The sequence below is a fragment of the Pteropus medius genome, unplaced genomic scaffold (assembly GCF_902729225.1).
Source record: "Pteropus medius unplaced genomic scaffold, Ma_sr-lr_union100, whole genome shotgun sequence".
Lineage (NCBI taxonomy): Eukaryota > Metazoa > Chordata > Mammalia > Chiroptera > Pteropodidae > Pteropus > Pteropus medius.
In genome coordinates, this window is record NW_024342644.1 from 1,871,878 (window position 1) to 1,881,090 (window position 9,213).

General features: G+C 36.5%; 1 pseudogene; it reads right to left on the reverse strand.

Annotated features, from left to right (window-relative positions):
* Nucleotides 1-8,072: 8,072 nt before the first annotated feature.
* Nucleotides 8,073-8,188, reverse strand: LOC120605666 (uncharacterized; annotated as a pseudogene).
* Nucleotides 8,189-9,213: the final 1,025 nt, after the last annotated feature.

Below are 9,213 nucleotides of genomic sequence, written 5' to 3' on the forward strand. Positions count from 1 at the left end.
GATGAATATTCCACTCCACTTCAGCCCGGTTTTTCAGGGCACAGCCAATTTTCCTGACGGAGAAAAGATTCAGTGGGTGGATAAAACAGTGCCAAGGAGAGAGAATTCAAGGGAGCAGAGTTCAAAGCCTAATTCTGTTATTAGCTAACTAGCTGGGTGGTTTAGGGTGAATTGCTTTCCTTTCTGGGCCTCAGTTTCTCTACCTGTATGTAATGGCCATGTCACTGCATTCTTGGCAAGAATCCCCTTGGGTAGTCAGCTTTATGAAATAATGCCAGACTGGAATTCTTTGCTCTCTTCTTTCAAATTCCTGAGAATAGCTTAAATAAGGAGAGGTATTATTACTACAAAGTTATTTTAATATTTTAATCACCATAAACAAAAATTAGTTCCATGGTTGAGTAATAAAGATACCATGCCACCAAATTCCACATCTCTCATGTTTTGAACCTAGCTACTGATAGCCTAAAATGCCAGTACCCATTACATTCCAGCTTCTTCTTGTCCACACTTTAGCTTTCTGGTACTTTCTGCCCTTCCAGAATCTTTAAACTGCATTACAGGCACATTCTCTGCTCTCGCCAGGGAGGAGACATGCCCTTTAGGAAACAATCTTGATCTTCTTCCTCTCCCTTTTAGTGATATTATTATTATTATTATTAATTATTATTATTATCATTACTATTCAGAGAGAACATCAGTTTGGATCTTATTTGAGGTCTCTTTGTAATTCTCCAGGCACTGTTCTTTTCCATGACTATATTCAATTAGGATTAGGCTTGGCTATGAATAATTAAACCCCACATAATGAAGACCTAGACCAGACAGAAGTCTTCTCTTTCATGTAAAAGAAACATGGAGGTAGGTAGACTAGTAGTGTATCTTCAGAAAGTTGTTAACTCAGGTTCTTTCTATCTTGCTATACTGCCATTTTTAGCATAAGGATTCCACCTCATAGTCCAATATGGTTACTCAAACTTCATCCATTACCTTGGCATCCCTTTCAGTTGGAAGGAGAAAGGGTCCAAAAGAAGAGATCTTTTTACTTTAAAAATCATTTCTGGAAGTTATATGTGGCACTTCTGCTTACATCTTATTGACCAGAACTTAGAACATGGCCACACCTAGCTGCAAGGGAGGCTAGAAAAATGCAGTCCTCATTCCAGGCAGTCATGGGCAGAGCTAAATAAGAGGGTTGTGGGGGAAGATCAATAGGATCTGACCTAGATCAAATATCCTGAAGAATTCTTTTACTATCACATAATCATAACTTGTTTCTCTGGAAAGGCTACAAGATTAAATTAGAAAGTACTATCAGGAAGGACAATCCAAAGAGGAGACAAGATGGACAAAAGACAACTCAAGATATACTAGACTGCTTTAATAATGTCTCAACACATTCATGCAGCATGTATTATTACTCTAACAGAGTGATACAAAGAGGCTGGTGGTTATGGATTAACTAGAAAATTTTTTATGGGTAAATTTTATCCAAAATCAAAAAAAAACATGAGAATGATATAATTTGTCAGGATAATGAGATAGGCTCTTTTAGGAATGAGAAGAGTTGCTCTTTGGCAAAATCATAAAGTAAAAAATGTTCCCTTCAGTGCTCTTCACTTGTAACTTCTACTTACTTCCTCACCCTTTCAACACTATTCCCTTCTCATGAGCATGTAATGATGTGTGCACAAGTGTATGCACACACACATACAGAAGTGTACACTATGTTTTCATGAAGCATAATTTAAGAAAAAAACAAATATGCTAAACTAATTAACTCTTATCTATTTAAGACTTAATTTGCTACCCATTCTAGGAGTGTTGTGTAAATCAAATTAAAATTAAAGTTTCCAGGAGTGAGTGTTGCTTTGATTCTAATCAATAAATGTCTTAGAGACTATTTATTATAGAACTCTATGAGAATAGAAAAGAGTATAACACATTGCTACCCTCAAAGAGATTATACTCTGATAGACAGAGAGCCATTCACATTGCTCCCAAGAAAAACATATAATATGAATTATTATTCAAACTATTATGAAGGCACTGGGAAAGAAATGTTTAATCCTCCCTTGAGAGAAGGATGGTTGGTAATAAATGGGCAATCCTTTATAGGTAGAATTTGACTCGGATAAAAGAAAGACACATAAATTGGAAGAACCAGCCTGAGAAGAGCATTGAGTTGGACGGTAGTGAGTAGCTTACATGATGGAACACAAGGTGTGGAGGAGGGCATGATGAGACTTGCAGCTGAAAATGTAGTTTGAGATCTTATCATGAAGGGACTTGGAAATTTAATAATAAAAGAAATAGGCATACAGGAAAGCTAGATGAGAAAGTATCCTGGTCAAGCTTATTCTATAAACAATGTCATCTGGAGGCAGCACATAGACTGGAGGTTGAAGAGACAGGATCCAGCAGGGAAATTTGGAGACTGACTTAAGTCCAGACAAGAAGTAATAAAGACTTAAACAAAATTAGTAGGAATTGAGAAGATAGAATGTATCACCAATGGTGCTATTCCAAATGGAAATTAGGTGGGGTACTTGGGGGTTGGAAACTTTCTTGGCACTTCTCAGGTAACACTAGGCTAGGCCCACATTTCCCAGTGATATGTGAGACCCTTGGCCCAAGCTCAGAGGCAGAGGGATGGAAAAGAGGGAAAACAATAAACCAAATGTAAAAAACAAACAAACAAACAAAAAACAACAACAACAAAAAACAGAATCATGGACTTTCAGAGGGAAAGGGGCCCCTGGAGACCATCTATATTGTCTCACATTTTTTTATAGATGAAAAACAGATTTGAAGAACATAATGGGACTTGCCTGCCTGGTATTAGTGTCTGAGCAGGGGGAATAGATATTAACTATCCAAAACACCATGTGGAAAGTCACAAGACAAACGATAGACTGGGGGAAATATTGGTAATATATATCACAGACAAATGGCTAATCTCCATAATAAAAAGTGCCTAGATAACAGGAAGAAAAAAGTTAAGCACCCAGTAGAAAATGGGCAGGACAGTTCATATACACAAAACTACAAGTGGTCCTTAAGCACATGAAAAGCTACTCGACCTTACTCAAAATTAGGAAGATGCACATTGAAACTGCACTGGGTACCATTTCTCACCTCTCAATCAAAAGTTGGACAACGCAGCTGGTGTAGCTGTAGAGAAATGGATGCTCGTGTTTTGCTGATGAAGGTGCAAAATGATACAGCCCACAGGGAGGATAATATTGAGACATTTACCAAAATTACTAATGTATTTGTCCTTTGACCCAGCAATCATACTTCTGGGTATTTACATATAACCTGCACATGCACAAAATGACAGAGGCATGCACACATGTGGTTAGTAATTGCAGCATTATTTGTAATAGGAAAAGATTGAAAACAACTTAACTGTCAGCATAAAGAACTGGTTCCATAAACAATGGAAGGGTTATACAGTGGAATTCTATGCAGCTGGAAAAAGAAGAAGGGTTCTTTATGTTTTGATATAGAATAAACTCCACAGTATCATGTTAGGGAGGAAAAAGCATGATGTAGAACATGTATAAACTAGGTTATCTTTTATATTAAAAAGAGAGAAAACAAACAAACAAACAAACAAAATATATATGTATATATATACACACACACACATGCACACACATATATACATTTGTCCTTGCAAAAAGCAAATACCGGAAAGATAAATAAGAAACTCATAAAAAATAGGTTTACCTCTAAAGGGAGAAGTAATGGGGTAGATGAGAACAGGATTCAAAGCTAGATAGCTTAGTATAAATCTTTTTATTTCATTTTGAGTTTTTAACATTGTAAGTATTTTAATAATTAAAAAATCACACTATAAAATTTAAAATGGCAACTGTGACAAATATTTAAATGAGACATTCATGGTATTATCACAGCCAGGAAAGAATTGACCTAAGAGAGGTCAAGGGAGGCTTCCTGGAGTTGAGATCTGAAGAATGAATAGGAGTTAATGGGTTCAAAGATAAAAGAAGAGCATTATAATCAGAAAGGGAAGCCTGTGCAAAGGTCCTGTGATGGGAAGAAAAACCGCACTTATGAAGAACTAAAAGCAAGCATCATAGCAAAGCAAACTGAAAAGAGGCTGAACCAATAAAGGCAGGTTAGACCACTTAGGGCTTATAGGCAATGATGAGAAATGGTGGTTTGGATTTTTGTTGTTGTTGTTGTTTACCCTAAGAGCAATGAGAAACTATTAAAGGATTTTAAGCAGGCAGACAGGAGGAGGTCTGGAGAAGTTTGTACTTTATTCAGGAAAATATTCCCAGTCAATGAAGATTGTAGAGGGAAGGAGTGGTATTATCAGTACCTTCATTCTTAGAAAGAACTGCCAGTCTCACCTGTCTCTCAAATTCACCTGTAAACTTGTATGCAATGCTTGCTAACAACATTTCATGTATTTCAATTACGATCCATCAGTTGCTATTTGCTAAAAACATTACACAAATTGCACAAAGGATAAAGTTGTTATAGTCTAATTTACATTGGAACTTATCTTCGTTTCTAGGCAACATCATTGCACTAGATAATGATGGCTCCAGCCTTCAGAATCTCTCACAATCTGGTAAGTGAAATGAACAAGGAAACCAATTTCTGTGTGTTGAGGCTAGTATCTCAGCATATTAGACCCAGCCTGGGAATAAAACCCATTTTTAATGCACCATTTGATAAGAACACTTAACCTCAGTATGTGTTGTAATTAGAGAGATAATTAGAACTTTACTAGAACCTCTTAAGACTAGGAATACATTTGAAATTCACCTAGAACGAAAATTGCATTATCTCAGACTAATCCAAGATATTTTTCCTTCCAATTTTACCTTGCCTCTTCCTCCCGCCCCAAAGCATTTGCAGTCTAAGAAATGTGAAAAGAATTTTATAGGTAGTGCACATCACAGAAAGGTAATGGGTTCGGTTGAAAATTGCTTTATAGTTACTTGAAAAGGGAAATAAAACACCTTAATTTTGAAAATGAGCTTCAGAGGCTGAGTATGAAGAAGATGAAGTATGAGTCATGTATGCAGGAAAAAAACTGCTCTTGCATGAATCCACTTATAAAATGTTAATATATGCATAAGAAAATTGTGTGCCTTAATCTCTGAAGAAACACTTATCACTAAGAACCCTTTAATTCTTTTCCTGTGCTTGATTTATTAGCTTATGAAATTATGTTAATAACCTTCATGTTAATGGTTTAGGGGCTCAAATGACCTGATTTTAATAATGAAGTAATTTATGCAATAAATGCAATCAGCATCTATGAATCTCACTTAACAGACCATACTGGTGATTAGCCAATGCTAAAACTAGTGACTGTCAGCATGAGGCAATGCCTGTGCTTCTGCAGAGAAAATAGATTTGGTTGCTGGGCCCAGAGGTAGGGGCTGCTCAAGGCTCGTGATCTGAGTTGCAGTTCTTGGTTGCAAAAGCTTTGCCAGACAGGTTGAGACTGAATTGGAAGTTAATTTACAAACAGTAAAATGAGTCTGATACTTCGGTAACTGTAGAGTAAATCTGTACATGCAGTGTAGCTATGACAAGGAACATTTGTCTTTATTGGAGTGGAGTGATTTCCTAGAAATATTTTAGGGGAGTACAGGAAACAGTGGATGCAAGTATGGCCAGCCAAGAGCTTCCAGGGAGAGAGCAGAGTACCAGTAGGGAAGGGCCTCAAAGTAGATGAGACAGAGGGTTCCAATTCAGCCTTTGTAAAATCCACATCCTAGAAAACCTGGGTGCTAGTATTACTTGACTTCGGCTTCTGAGAGTATTATGTTGAATTACCTTTTTTGCTTTGCCTTGTTTTGTTTCTTACTTTTTCCATTCCCTACAGATCTAAAGATCTAAAGCTTAGAAATAACTAATTTACACCCTTTTACACTCATCTTAGTGCAAAGACACCCTTTAATCATGCTAGATAGATGAGATTTTTATCCTTTCTTCAGCAATCCCTAGAAAACAAGTTTTCTTTTCTTCCCTTATCTTATTATTTAAATATTCCTCCTAGGAATTCTGTCTCCCTTCCAACCAAAATCTATTAAATGACTCCCTGACTTCCTAGAAATAAAAACAGGTGTGGTCATCGCCCCCTCCTACTCACTGTTCAAAACTGCAACCTGAGTTGAGGAGAGCAGGCCAATGTGCAATAACCTGTGTCTCCAGCAGGATCCAGGTACCACAGTTCAAACATCCCAGCGCCCTTCATCTTTACCCTAAACACTGACATTCCACAAGATATTTTTAAAAAATATTTAAAAACACGATTAGAGTGCTTGATAGAACATTATACCTCCCCCTAAGAAAGCTTTACATCGAATATGCTTTTGGCAAAATGTTAAGTGAAAAAAAGCAAAAATTTAAATTAGCTAAACTCTCAACTGTAATGTAGTAAACACAACATTGGCATCCAAATCAGAGTCCTTGGGTTCCTAACTTGGCTTTCACCTCTCACTATTAGTGAAACTGGTCGAGGTGCTTGACACTTTAAGAGAGATTTATATTTATTTCTATTTTTTTTTTTATATTTTCAGGAATGAGCATTAAATTAATGACAAAATCATAAAGTGTATAATTTTGGAAAATACATACAGACTATACATTGCAAGAATATAAATCTTTAGTAGAATTTTAATTCTTCATCCTAGTTGTAAATTGGTATTGTATTGGCTAGATTAGAAAAGAGAGTCATCCTAAACTCTGATGTGTTATATGAAACCTAACTAAAACTCTCCTCTTTCTTTGGATTTGTAAAAAAGTAATCATAATTTTACCACTCCATAAAGCATAAAGTAAAACACCTTTGAGAGGCTCCTTGTGCAATCTGCAATAAGAGCTGTTATATATAATTCCCAAATTGAAAATATTATAAGTAATAATAATGCCTTGCACATTACAACATCTAAAGGTCTCCAATCTCTACTCACAGGTTGTCAGGCCTAGCACTGTGTAGGTGCTTGGTGATTATTCAGCACCATCATCTCATAAATCCCCTCTACTGAGAAGCAACTAGAAATATTGTTCCATTTCACAACTAGAAATATTTGCTAAGAGACCTTGTGCCTGCTTGGCCCATGTTTCCAAGCACAAAATCTGGATTCCTAGTCCACTGTAGTAATCACTGTATGATCATGTTTTTATTCATCAGAATTCTCATCATATATGGGCTTAACCTATGATATAACCAATAAATTAGTTAATAAAATTGCAAGGACACTCTCTTTGCAAAAGAGATAACTCCTAAGTCATTTAAGCCATCTCTTCTCACAAAAAATTTTGAGGAATTGTTTTCATATAGCCAGAAAACACTGTGAAAAGAATAAAACTACACTTTTCCCTGAATATCAGTATGAAAAGTAGCGCTCTAAGCTAAGCCTTCCTTTGACTCTAAGCAATGGCATCCAAGATCTACGGCTAGCTCTGTTGAATTTTAATGAAATTCCATGGCTTTTAATATTTTTTCTAAATTCTTACCACTATTACTTTAAGTGCCTTCCCTCTTACAATTTTAAGCTTTCAAACTCACATACATGTTTTCTTCCACTGTTGTGGCAAACATATCTCTCAAAGCAGGAAGAAAAAAGTGATGGTAGTTGGGTGGCCATCCTGGGCTTCTCCTTTTGTTCCCTTTCAGACTTCCCAATTCTGTACAATCCTCTCCTTCATTTCAGGGGTTAATTTCTTCTACTTTGCTTCCAACCTCCTCTCTACTTTGTTCCACATGCACTTTCTACCCTTCAAGGAACACTGGCCAGCTTACAGTTAACTTCGCCATGTGGAGAGGCTGCTCCTGGTAACTCAGGAGCTTCTCACATCTTCTGAGTTCATGGTTCCAAACATGTTCTTTCTTCTGCACTCTCAATTAAAGGACTTCTTTCATCACTCACTGCTGCTGGGTAGTTTAACCCAGCCATTATATCAAAGGACTTAAAAAAATGTAATCATTTAATTTATAAAAAAATTAAAATAATTTCTTTAAATTTTATCTCCATATTTTTGTTTTTTATTTTTTTACTATTTATTATTATTTATGCCTACAGTACCTGATCTTCTTAGGTGGTCTCCCATCCAAGTACTAACCAGGCCCGACCCTGCTTAGCTTCCGAGATCAGACATCGGGCTTGCTCAGGGTGGCATGGCCATAGAGCACAGACCTTCTGCATGTAAAGCAGATGTGGTAACTGCTGCACTATGGAACCACGTCGTATCTCCATCTTTTTGAACAAAAGGAATACATCTAACTTGGTTCTATTCAGGCTAAGGAGATAATCCAAAGTCCCTCCTGAACACATGTTTCTCTTGCTTGCTCCATGCCTTACTGTACTCTTTTTGGCAGTGCAAAAACTCTGATTTGTTTTGTATTTAAACTCATTTAGTGAAATGAATGGGTAATAGAAAAGAGATTTGCTCTTGCTAACATAACTATTCCTGGGATAAATGTATTTTTCTACTAGTGGCCAAAAATAGATTAAAAAAATCGCAGTGTCCTTATATAATGCAGAACCACAGTATTGAGGTGGAAAGTGTGGATTCTGGAGCCAGAATAACTCGGATATAAATCCTGCCTCTTGTAATAGCCATGTGACCTCAGGCGATGATCTAATCTCTCTGCAGCTCACTGTTTTCATCTTTAAAATGAGGATGATAATAATACCTACCACTTTTGAGTATAGTAAAGACTAACTGGATTTATACATATAAAGCACTTGAAACAGTGTCTGGCACAGATTAAGTGTTAAATTGCTGTTATTTATTATTTCTGTGAAAATTATGTACCACGTTCAGTCTCATTAATAAAAAGCCACTCACCCACTATGACTGTAGGACAAATTCTGGGAATCTCCAGGTAGAATCAGGAACAAAGAAAATGTTTGGCATCTCATATCCTCTCAAAAACACTTTCTTCTTCACTGTCAAAAAATTCTTTTGATTCAGCACAATCTTAACAAGATACTTATCAATATAATAGTCCAAGGGAGTATATATTTTAAATATGATCGTTGGAGTCAGCCACCTAAGCATTTGACTCAGAATGATTAGACATCTTTACAACTTTGGTTTAAGCCTTACATACTCCAAAACAATCAAAATGGTGGCTCTGTCAGCTTCTCTACAGAAACAAGAATCCATAAGAGGCCAGAAGTTAAGATACTAGGCTTTTCTCTGCAAGAA